The 9,342-nt window shown below is 38.4% G+C and overlaps 1 protein-coding gene across 1 annotated transcript in view; it reads left to right on the top strand.

Annotated features, from left to right (window-relative positions):
* The first annotated feature begins 4,452 nt into the window (after nucleotides 1-4,452).
* Nucleotides 4,453-9,342, top strand: part of LOC102299349 (tyrosine-protein kinase yes) — a 30,466-nt gene continuing 25,576 nt past the window's right edge. The window contains exon 1 of the mRNA XM_005922493.3: nucleotides 4,453-5,098. The gene's annotated coding sequence lies outside the window, so the exon portion shown is untranslated. The remainder of the gene's footprint in view (nucleotides 5,099-9,342) is intronic.

Raw genomic sequence — 9,342 nt, forward strand, 5'->3', positions numbered from 1 at the left:
AATAAACAACATCACGATGATATATGGGAATATAACAGTAAATACTAAATATTAAACATTATTGTGCAGCACGTAAGATCGACAGCGCACAGTGTGCTTTGAGGTAGGAGCCAAAAAGGGTGTAGTTTGTGTGTGTGAGCACCCGTGTGTACACCTGTGAGCGTGGGCGCGCTTGTATTTAAAAGGTTCCTTCATGTAATGATCTGCTAGAGGGTGTGGGGAGCCACAGCCCCGTCCTTACTTACTATTCATCACTGATTAAGATAATAACAGCCCTAGGTTTCTCTTCAGCACTATAGCCGGGCTGACAAAAAAGTATATCTTTATTTTTTTGATCATAGAGGGTTTGTTGAACCTTTAGACAAAATATATGAAAATATATCAAATTTTAATCCGCATATACAAGTTTTAATTTGTATCCCATTTGCTACATAAGCCATATTTTTGCAATTTAGTCATTAAAAATGTGTCATGCAATTTATTTCATTTTTGAGGGTAAAAAAAAGTCACAATGATGATGTAGAAGACTCAAAAACTCACAAAAACACATGTATCAAATACGATACGCTTGGCTTTAATGGTTTAACCATAACCATAACTAGTAACGACATGAATTTCATCACAAATAAAAATGTAACCATTAGAGAAAAAAAATATTCATATCCATCTCACAGATTTATAATTAGATGATTACATGCCTCCCTTAGCCTGGTTCTACCAGTGGTTTCTTCCTGTTAAAAGGGAGTTTTTCCTTTCCACTGTCCCCAAATGCTTGCTCATATGGGGTCGCTTGATTGCTAGGGGTTCTCTCGATTATTGTAGGGTCTTGACCTTGTGACAGGTGTTGTTGTGATTAGGTGCTATATTAATAAAATGGAATTAAACAGAATTTTTCTAATCAGGTTTATTTTTACTGCAATCGCAGTGTTTTGGGGATCAAGAGGTCAGTAAGTTCAGGCTAATAGTAGTTAAATGCAGGATCAAGTCAATTTCCCATGAAGGAAATGGAAATTTTCCAGCTTCCATAGGGCAAGAGGTGTTATACACGTTCACACTTATGGGCAGTTCAGAATCACAAGTTAACCTAACCTAACCTCATTAACTGCATATTATTGGACTGTGGGAGGAAACCAGAGTACCCACGTAAACACGAGGAGAACATGTAAACTCCTCACAGACAGGCTCCGGCCTGCTGGTGGAGTTGAACTCGGGATCTTCTTGCTGTGAGACAGCAGCGCTAATCACTGTGTGGTTTACATACACGAAACAACATTTTGATTTATTTTTATAATTTCTGAACCAAAAATTAAATAGAAATCATAACTTTCACTACTTCAGGAGAAACATCTGTGTCGCTTCATAGCAAAGAACAGCGATGCTTGTGAGCAGACACGAGTATAATTTATGCACCGTCTATTTCCAGTTGCACTTATCAGGAACAGCTATGTTTACTTTTACTTTTTAAGCAGAAAATCAGGTATCGAGTTGCTTGTTTTCACACACAGTAGTGTGATAATCTTGGAAACAGTTAATGAATAATGGTGGTAGTTCTACTACTGCTGAATGTCTTCCTCTACGCCTAATTGAGTTCAAAAACTATCTGCCTCAACTGACTTCCAGTAAAAACAATAACAACAACAAAAAAACATTTAACTGAAGTAGCTGAGTGATATAATGAATTTACAAAGTGTGACGAGGAAGCAATTTCAGGACTGGGAACCTGTGTGAGGCGTGAATCATCAACCCTCTAATGAATCAGTGATAATAAGACTTAAAATAGGAACATGTAAAGAGTTAGGTTTGATTTGAATACTATCAACACTTGTAATTTTTCTCACACAAAAAATATATATTTTGGGTTATTAAGATAGAATGACTATAGACTAACCAAAGCAGGATGGTTTGTATTCCTTGTATTAACCACCAAAAAGCAGTAATTAGAAGGTTCAACATGAAAAAACTCAAAAAGTAAAGCTGTTATGCAGAAAAAGACATTCATAAGTATCATTATTAATTAAGTATATTAATATTTAATCACCTTATCTTTAGGTTAATCGCAAGGTGCTGTTGCTTTTCTTGCCAAACCTAATTAATATAGGATTTGTACCACATTATAAAAGTGTTAAAAATAGGAATGTACCATATGTAGGAGGCAAAGATAGAGGACTCCAAAACTGAAGAGAAAGGACATCCTGTGGTTAATTTAATGGTGTAAAAAAGGAGGCAGGAGTGTTCATTATAATAACAATCAATGTTCCCTCTAATTTTTCATGTGTCACAGAGCGAACACACAAACTCCCTGAGCGGTCCCTTGGACCACTGTGAGCAACAGCAGACGTGTGCACTGTGGTCACGCCAGCATCAATCCATCCAAGTTACATGGTTTATTAAAATAATCAAATTACAGCATTTACATTTATGTTAGACTTTTAATTAACTGCTTTAGCCCACTTACAATGAAAATGTAAAAAAAAAAAAAAAAAAGAAAATTTTGAAAACAAAACTTTATTTTTTTTTATTTTTATTTTTTTATAAAGCTCTGACTTGTATTATGAGGTTGAGTCTGTGGGTCTGGGAGAGAGTCCTGTAACTCTCTGTCTGCAAAATACAGTAAATAATGACCAATGTTGGGCAATTAATTATATAGTTACTTCTTCAAAAAAGTTACTGAGTTTTGCAAACAACAACGTTTTTTGCAGCTGTTTACCTAAAAATGCAGCCAAGGCGGTTTTTTAAATAAACATTTCAAACTATTTACAGAACAATCAGCTGTTCTGCATCAAATTTGATGCCACACAAATTATTTGTGTCACTCCAAAAAATAATTTCTGTCCACTATGAGATAAAGGAGAACAACGGCCTGGTACCTGCAGGCCTGACAACAGGAGATGTATCACTCCTGTAACACCTGTAACATTCAGCAGTTGCCTCATTGTTCTGACACACACAACAAAACTATCGACTACACTACACACTAACTACACAAGATTCGTGCTAAACGTTGCAAATCTGTCACAGCTCAAAACACCGCTGTCACTCCTAAAACTTCCCCCCTTCCCAAACAACTAAATACCATGTTGCCATATCAGTTTTTGATTGGTCGACATGGTACATTTTTCCACCAATAGGAAAGGCTGAGGGCAGGGGTTTGCTCACAGGCGGAGAGTGCTTTCGAGGTTTTCCTTATAAAACGCCGTTTTTACCGTTTCTTCCTGCAGTAAATATAAACAACGATAGTATTCAGGAAGAAAACCAAACATTGCATTTTTTTTATCATAACTCTGGTTTTACGTGGCCTATCAACACAATTTAAAAACTGTTATAAAGTCCACACTTTTTCTGTCAATTGTTCCGTCTGTCCTGCTCACATCTCCAATGGTTGTACACGTCATCAACGTGGCTTCACTCCACATCAGCCGCTTTGCCAGCTAAAACACCGGTGTCAGCACATAAGGACGCTGTCATAGCCTGTCAACGACGTTGATTAGCTGCGTATAGATGAACGTGAATCGCATTATTGGCTGGACTATGGGATAAGGTGGCACCGTTCTAATCCCATAAGGGAGCAGCCAGTCACTTACTGACTAACACTGCAAAACAGAATTGTTAAAGTTTTAATTTTAATTTCAAGTCAAGTTAGATTTTTTTTCTGTGCGCAACGCAGATTTTCTGTGCGCAGAGACCGTGCCAGCAGTGCGCAATTGCGCACGCGCGCAGTTTAGAGGAAACATTGATAACAATAGTCCATTAAAGTGGATAGAATTACCACTGCAATACAAGAGCTTCACATTTTACAGACAAACCATGTGAAAATCACAAACGTATGCCGAAATGTTTCACTAAGTACTGTTAAAAGGATTCAAATAAACAGAAACATTTCACCTTAAAAACTTTTTTTTAATCAGTAGGACCAAATAAGGAAACAAATAAGATCCTGTTTCCGCAGATTAAATGTAGCTAATTTTATTATTTGAATCACAACGAATTAATCAACATCCTCACTTCTGTCTTTGGTATACTGAGTTATATTAACATTTTAAACCTAGATCATATAAATGTGGCAAGGTTGAGTGCAACACTGCACAGAACCACGTAGAATATTTCTATTAGCCATACTGACACTGTAGTTTTGCATTGACGATTGTCTTTCTGCGTCATTAAGAAAAGAATATAAAGAACAAAATGCAATTAATTAAAAAAAATACATTCAGTAAAACGTTGAGCGAACTTTAAACGACAAACGTTTTTAGGGTTAAAGCGTAAACATGGTGGGAGGCAAGTGATACAAATTAGCTTATCGTAACACCATATTATGTGAAATGCATCCCTGTGAAAGTTAAGCGTGATACAACGGGTGCGATACGCCGAGCAGTTCTCCCCCTGAACTGTAATAAGAGATGATCAACCAGCAGGGGGGGTCCAAGACCTGTATTTGTGATTGAAAGCGCTGCACATTTAGTCCCTTTTGTAAAGGAAGCCTTCCTTCACTTCACGGACCGGTCTGTTCTTAGTCGCCTGATTTTGTTTCTTTCTTTTCTTTCTATTCTTATTTCCTCTCTCGTCTCTCCCTCAGTCATCATCTCTTGTCTTGGCTGATCTCAGACCAGCTGCAGCAGACGGATCTCTGTCTGTAACTCCAGCTGTGTGGCTCCAGTCCCGCAGGCTGGGTCGGCCATGTTGTTGTGTGGGGGTTGATGGAAGTTTAGTAGTAGGAAGTGGAGGCTACAAAGCGCTGGGATACTTCAGGGTCTCACTTTTTTTTTCTTTGCTTTTTTTTTAAAAAATCACTGTCATGCCGATGCAGGACTCATCCTCGCTGACCCGTCCGCTCTGACAACAATGACCGTCTCCTCCATCGCCCCCGCCATCCTCTCCAAGACTGCAACACTTAAGCTGCTTTGATTTAACTTCACAAAAAAAAGAAAAAGAAAAAAATCTGACCACAGTTGACTCTGCTGGATGCGTAAAGTGGGGATGAAGGCGACTCGGTTCCGTTTGAAATAACTCGGATATTTTTCTTTTGCTTTTTGCTGATCTGACTCGAGGAGAACAGAGGGGGGGAAGAGAAAACACCCACCGAGGACTCGGATTTGAGAAGGTAAATGAAAAGGGAAAAAAAGAAAAGTGGTCTTTGTCAGAGCAGCGGGATCAGATAAAGATGGGCCGAAGCGCAGCTGCTCGCCTGTCTGGGCTGTCAACAAAGGAAATTAGATGTCCAATAATAACACAGACATGCTTGTAGATTTTCTATGTAGTGTGTGAATGTTCCTTTATCCTGCAAACCAGCCGCTTTGTGTCATTTTATAGGACATCAGCGAGCAGTCGGCATGCTTTCAGTCCCAGAGGAATACGGTATAAGTATACTGGATTGCAGATGAATAATCAAAGTAACACAAGCTGGGTGTTCTGCAGTTTGATAAAATAGCAGGGGTCTAATTATCATTTCACGGTTTAATTATCATAAACACGAGTCTTAAATTGTCATCGTGGGATTATAGTGGTAAATTAGAGATTAATTGCCAAAAACCCGTGTGAGAAAAAATGGATTAAATCCTTATTTTCTCTCATTTTCTATGTGTTCACTTGTCAGCGTGTTAATTAGATTAAATAACTGAGAAAAGTTGATCCCACAGTGCTGGATTCGGATAAAGATGGGTTTAAAGAGAAAGAAGAGAAAGAGGTTCGGGTTCTTTTTGTGATGCAGAGTCACTCATTTAACAGCTGAGTCACACTTTGAGGGGTTGCTTATTCTTCTCTCACTCCGACCTTTCAGTCTCCACTTTTAGGACACGGGCTTTACTTGCACACATGTTCTTTGAAGTCTGTAAACTGTTAAGATTTCAAGTGACTCGGTGTGGTGTCATATCCTGAACAGCTCTGCACTTTTGCACAACTATGTAAGTGAATCATAGCAGCTCTGAATCCTTATAAGGTCTGGCGAGGTTGGAGAGAAGGCAGTTGTGTTGTTATTTGGGCTTTGGAGTGTGATCTTTCACCCCTGGAAGGTTCCTGTGAAGACATTGAAAAGTTACAGCTTTTAATGTTACCACCGAAGCTGCTAGAAGTACTTATTGAATTGATTCATTTGTTGAAGTTTGCAGCTGTTGTTTTGATGTTTTTAATGCACAATTCCTACAGTTTGATGGTCTGAGTCATCAGTGGTGATGCAACAGCATCAGCGTTCTGGGAACACCTATGATGGGTTGGATGTCAGAGGGTTAAAAAGACAGTTGACAGTTTCCAGGCTGATCTGTTTGTAGAGAAAATACTCAGTGGATCATTTAGTTTGTGTGTTTTTAGACTAATGTTGGGCTTAACAGCAAAATATTGTTTTCTTTATAGCTCAGGATACCTGAAGTGATGCCATTTCTTCTTTTGACTGACATGAAACTTCCCCTTCTTTAAGGTCTTCACTGAACGAAGATACTAATAGTAGAAGATGTGAAATTTTGGAATTTCATCACATGATTGGTTAATAAGGTCATCTTCTAGCGTGTCAAATCAGTTCACCACTCTAAGAATGTTTCTTTTCATTATTTTTTTCTTTTTCAAACTCAGCACTTCACTCGCTTCTTTCTCCAGCATGTGAGGGAGTGAAATCAGAGCAGTGCTCTCCATGCGTGAAAAAAGAAGGCGCATGAACAAATATCTAAGAGTTGCCCTCTTATCAGCAGTCTGTAAGGGAGAGTGAGTTCTGATATTGCGAACAAAGCGCTCCAGTGTTTCCTAAACTCTACTAATGCCACAGTCCACATGTCAAATACAGCTTTTGTTTCTATCTCAGTGAAGAAGACTCTAATCTAGGCTGTATTGGGGGTTTTGGAGTCACCTTTTGTTTTTCGATGTTGACACTTAAAACAATCGGTCCTGTTATGTGCTGGCAAAAGGATGATTCCCAAAAATAGCACGCCATTCAGGATTTCTCATGAGAGCTTTTAATCTGAAAAATGTGTCATGTCTATTCTCTGGCAGCACAGTAACTGACATGAGCACAACCACAAGCTGTTCAGTGAAGTTTTGAGACAGGTTAAATAAAGTCAGTTATGATAATAATGTAAATAACCAAAACTGATCTTTTTCCTTTTTTCTGTTGGACTGAAGTCGAACACTGCTGAGCGAGGAGGCTCTTCAAGCTAAACTTGTTCTCAGATCGATGTCAAAGTGTTGTAAGCCTCAGGATCAGCTTACTGTGAGCACGCTTGCAACAGAACTCAACACCCAGTGCAGAGTAAATCTCATTATGAACCATTTATTGATGTTTCTCTTGATGCTGCGGGGCTTCAAATCTCCACCGTCACATGACGTTTCTCCAGACCCAGATTTAACTCTTTGGCATCAGAGGAATGTCGCAGGCTGCATCTGTTGAAGATCTGAAGCCCATTAAAGCTCCACAGACCCACCCAGCCTGCATCCGCAGCGATAGTAGCTAACAGCTGCCCGGCAAGATGCTGGGCAGTATTTCAGTAAGACCTCTGATGACTGATGGAGGAGGAAAACACCACCATACTACCCTTCAGCTAAGCTGCCAAGGTCTCACCCAGCCAACTATCAAGATCTAGTTAATCTAAATCTCAGAAGATTTGAGCCTGTTCAAACTACTGAGAGTCTTACTGTATCTTAGAATATCTTAGAATCAGGCTTCAATTCATGTATAATGCATGGCATGCAAAAGGAAGATGTAATAATTTATACTTCACTAGCACAGCTTTATCTTGGGTAACTTATCAGGCTAGCAACACTTTCATGTATCATATCTGCATATGCAAATACTTCAAAAAGTTGAAAATTAAAAGAAAAAAACATCTAATGAAAGAGGTAAATCCAGATTTATTTCTATTTATTGCCACGGTAGCAGGCAGACACTCCTTTTGTAGCCATATATTAAATATGTATGCAGTGGTTTGAGGATTCCTCTTTTGAGTTTCAGCATTTTGACTCCCACCATAATGTTTGTTTGCTTTTTGGAGTCAGAAGTGACCATATTTAGATGGGAATCTTGAGTGTTAGGTTATCAGCAAACATTATCTATTCATACTGAGAGGTACTGGCTGCTAAACTACTAGTATCACTCAAAAACTACAACACACACTTCTTGGACGGACTCTTTGTTAAATAAACACACGCAGTCATGTTACGGTAAGATAATGGCTTTAAACATAATCCAAAAGATGAAACACCAACACAGTTGTGAGGTCTGTACTACAAAGCAAGATTAGTGTGATAGCGAGCTATGTCGGGGTTAAAGTCGGAGTTTTCTGTGTCACTAAAGTGGCTAAATCACCATGGTAACCTAACCTAACCTGGTTGGTTATGTGTTTGGTTTAAAATGTTTTAAAATTCACTAGAAGCGCTGCGTTTTCACTGAATTTTATTTACAGCATGTTTTATGTTCAATGTGTTTTATATGTGCAAGTTGTTAAGCTGTAGCTTATTATCATACAGGTTGCTTCAGGAATGTGCATATAACAGTGAATTGAATTAGCATGGGTAAAAACTAGCAACAACTGCAGCTCTCACATTAAATAAAATTTTAAAAAAACATGAAACAATTTGTCCGATTATAAGTTCTGAATTGGATTTTTGATGGGGATGTCTCATAAAAGTTTGTGTAATGCTGCAGGTTATTCTTTGCAAGCAATCAGTTCTTTTCAAAGTGACTCTTTGGTCTATTTAACAATACAAAAACCAAAAGAAACAAGTTAAAATTCATATAAAAGCATAAAAAAACAGCAAATCCAGGCATTACTATAGCAGTAATAGGTAAAAATCAGATTTTGTTCTGGTTTCTGATCATGGGACTCCTCCACATTCAGCTTACTCATCTAAACATTGTCTCTGCAGCCTTCTTAAACACTCTGAACTGTGATCCCTGTAAAACTCTTCAGTATAATCCAAGAGAGTGACGGAAAAATGCTCTCCTCTCTGTCTTATCAGCGTTTTGTGAAGCCTCTGTGGAATTATCACTTTGTGGTCAGAGTCAGGGAAGGAAGCCAAAAGAAGGTCGCTGATAAGAAGTGTTCAGGTTTGAACACTTCTTGTAAGACTGAATTATCAGTCTTACAAGAGATCATGGAAAAAACAGGAGATGGGTTTTAACTGAAACTCGGATCACGTTAGCTTACGTAAATACACAAATGAAACAAAGCAGGCAAAAGAGTTCTTCGAGAAAAGAGTGAAAGCTTGAAAACGCTAAATTAGTTGAGCCCTGGCTAGATGTTGAACAGGCACTATGCAAGGATTTAGAGATTTCAGACCTACCATTTATTAGCTCAAACATCAAAAGACATGAATGCTTTAAAAGTATCAACATCAGCTTTTCTCTAATAGCATGGTGGGAGTTTC

The sequence above is a fragment of the Haplochromis burtoni genome, unplaced genomic scaffold (genome assembly GCF_018398535.1).
Source record: "Haplochromis burtoni strain Fernald_Lab_line unplaced genomic scaffold, NCSU_Asbu1 Contig_58, whole genome shotgun sequence".
NCBI classification, from domain to species: Eukaryota; Metazoa; Chordata; class Actinopteri; order Cichliformes; family Cichlidae; genus Haplochromis; species Haplochromis burtoni.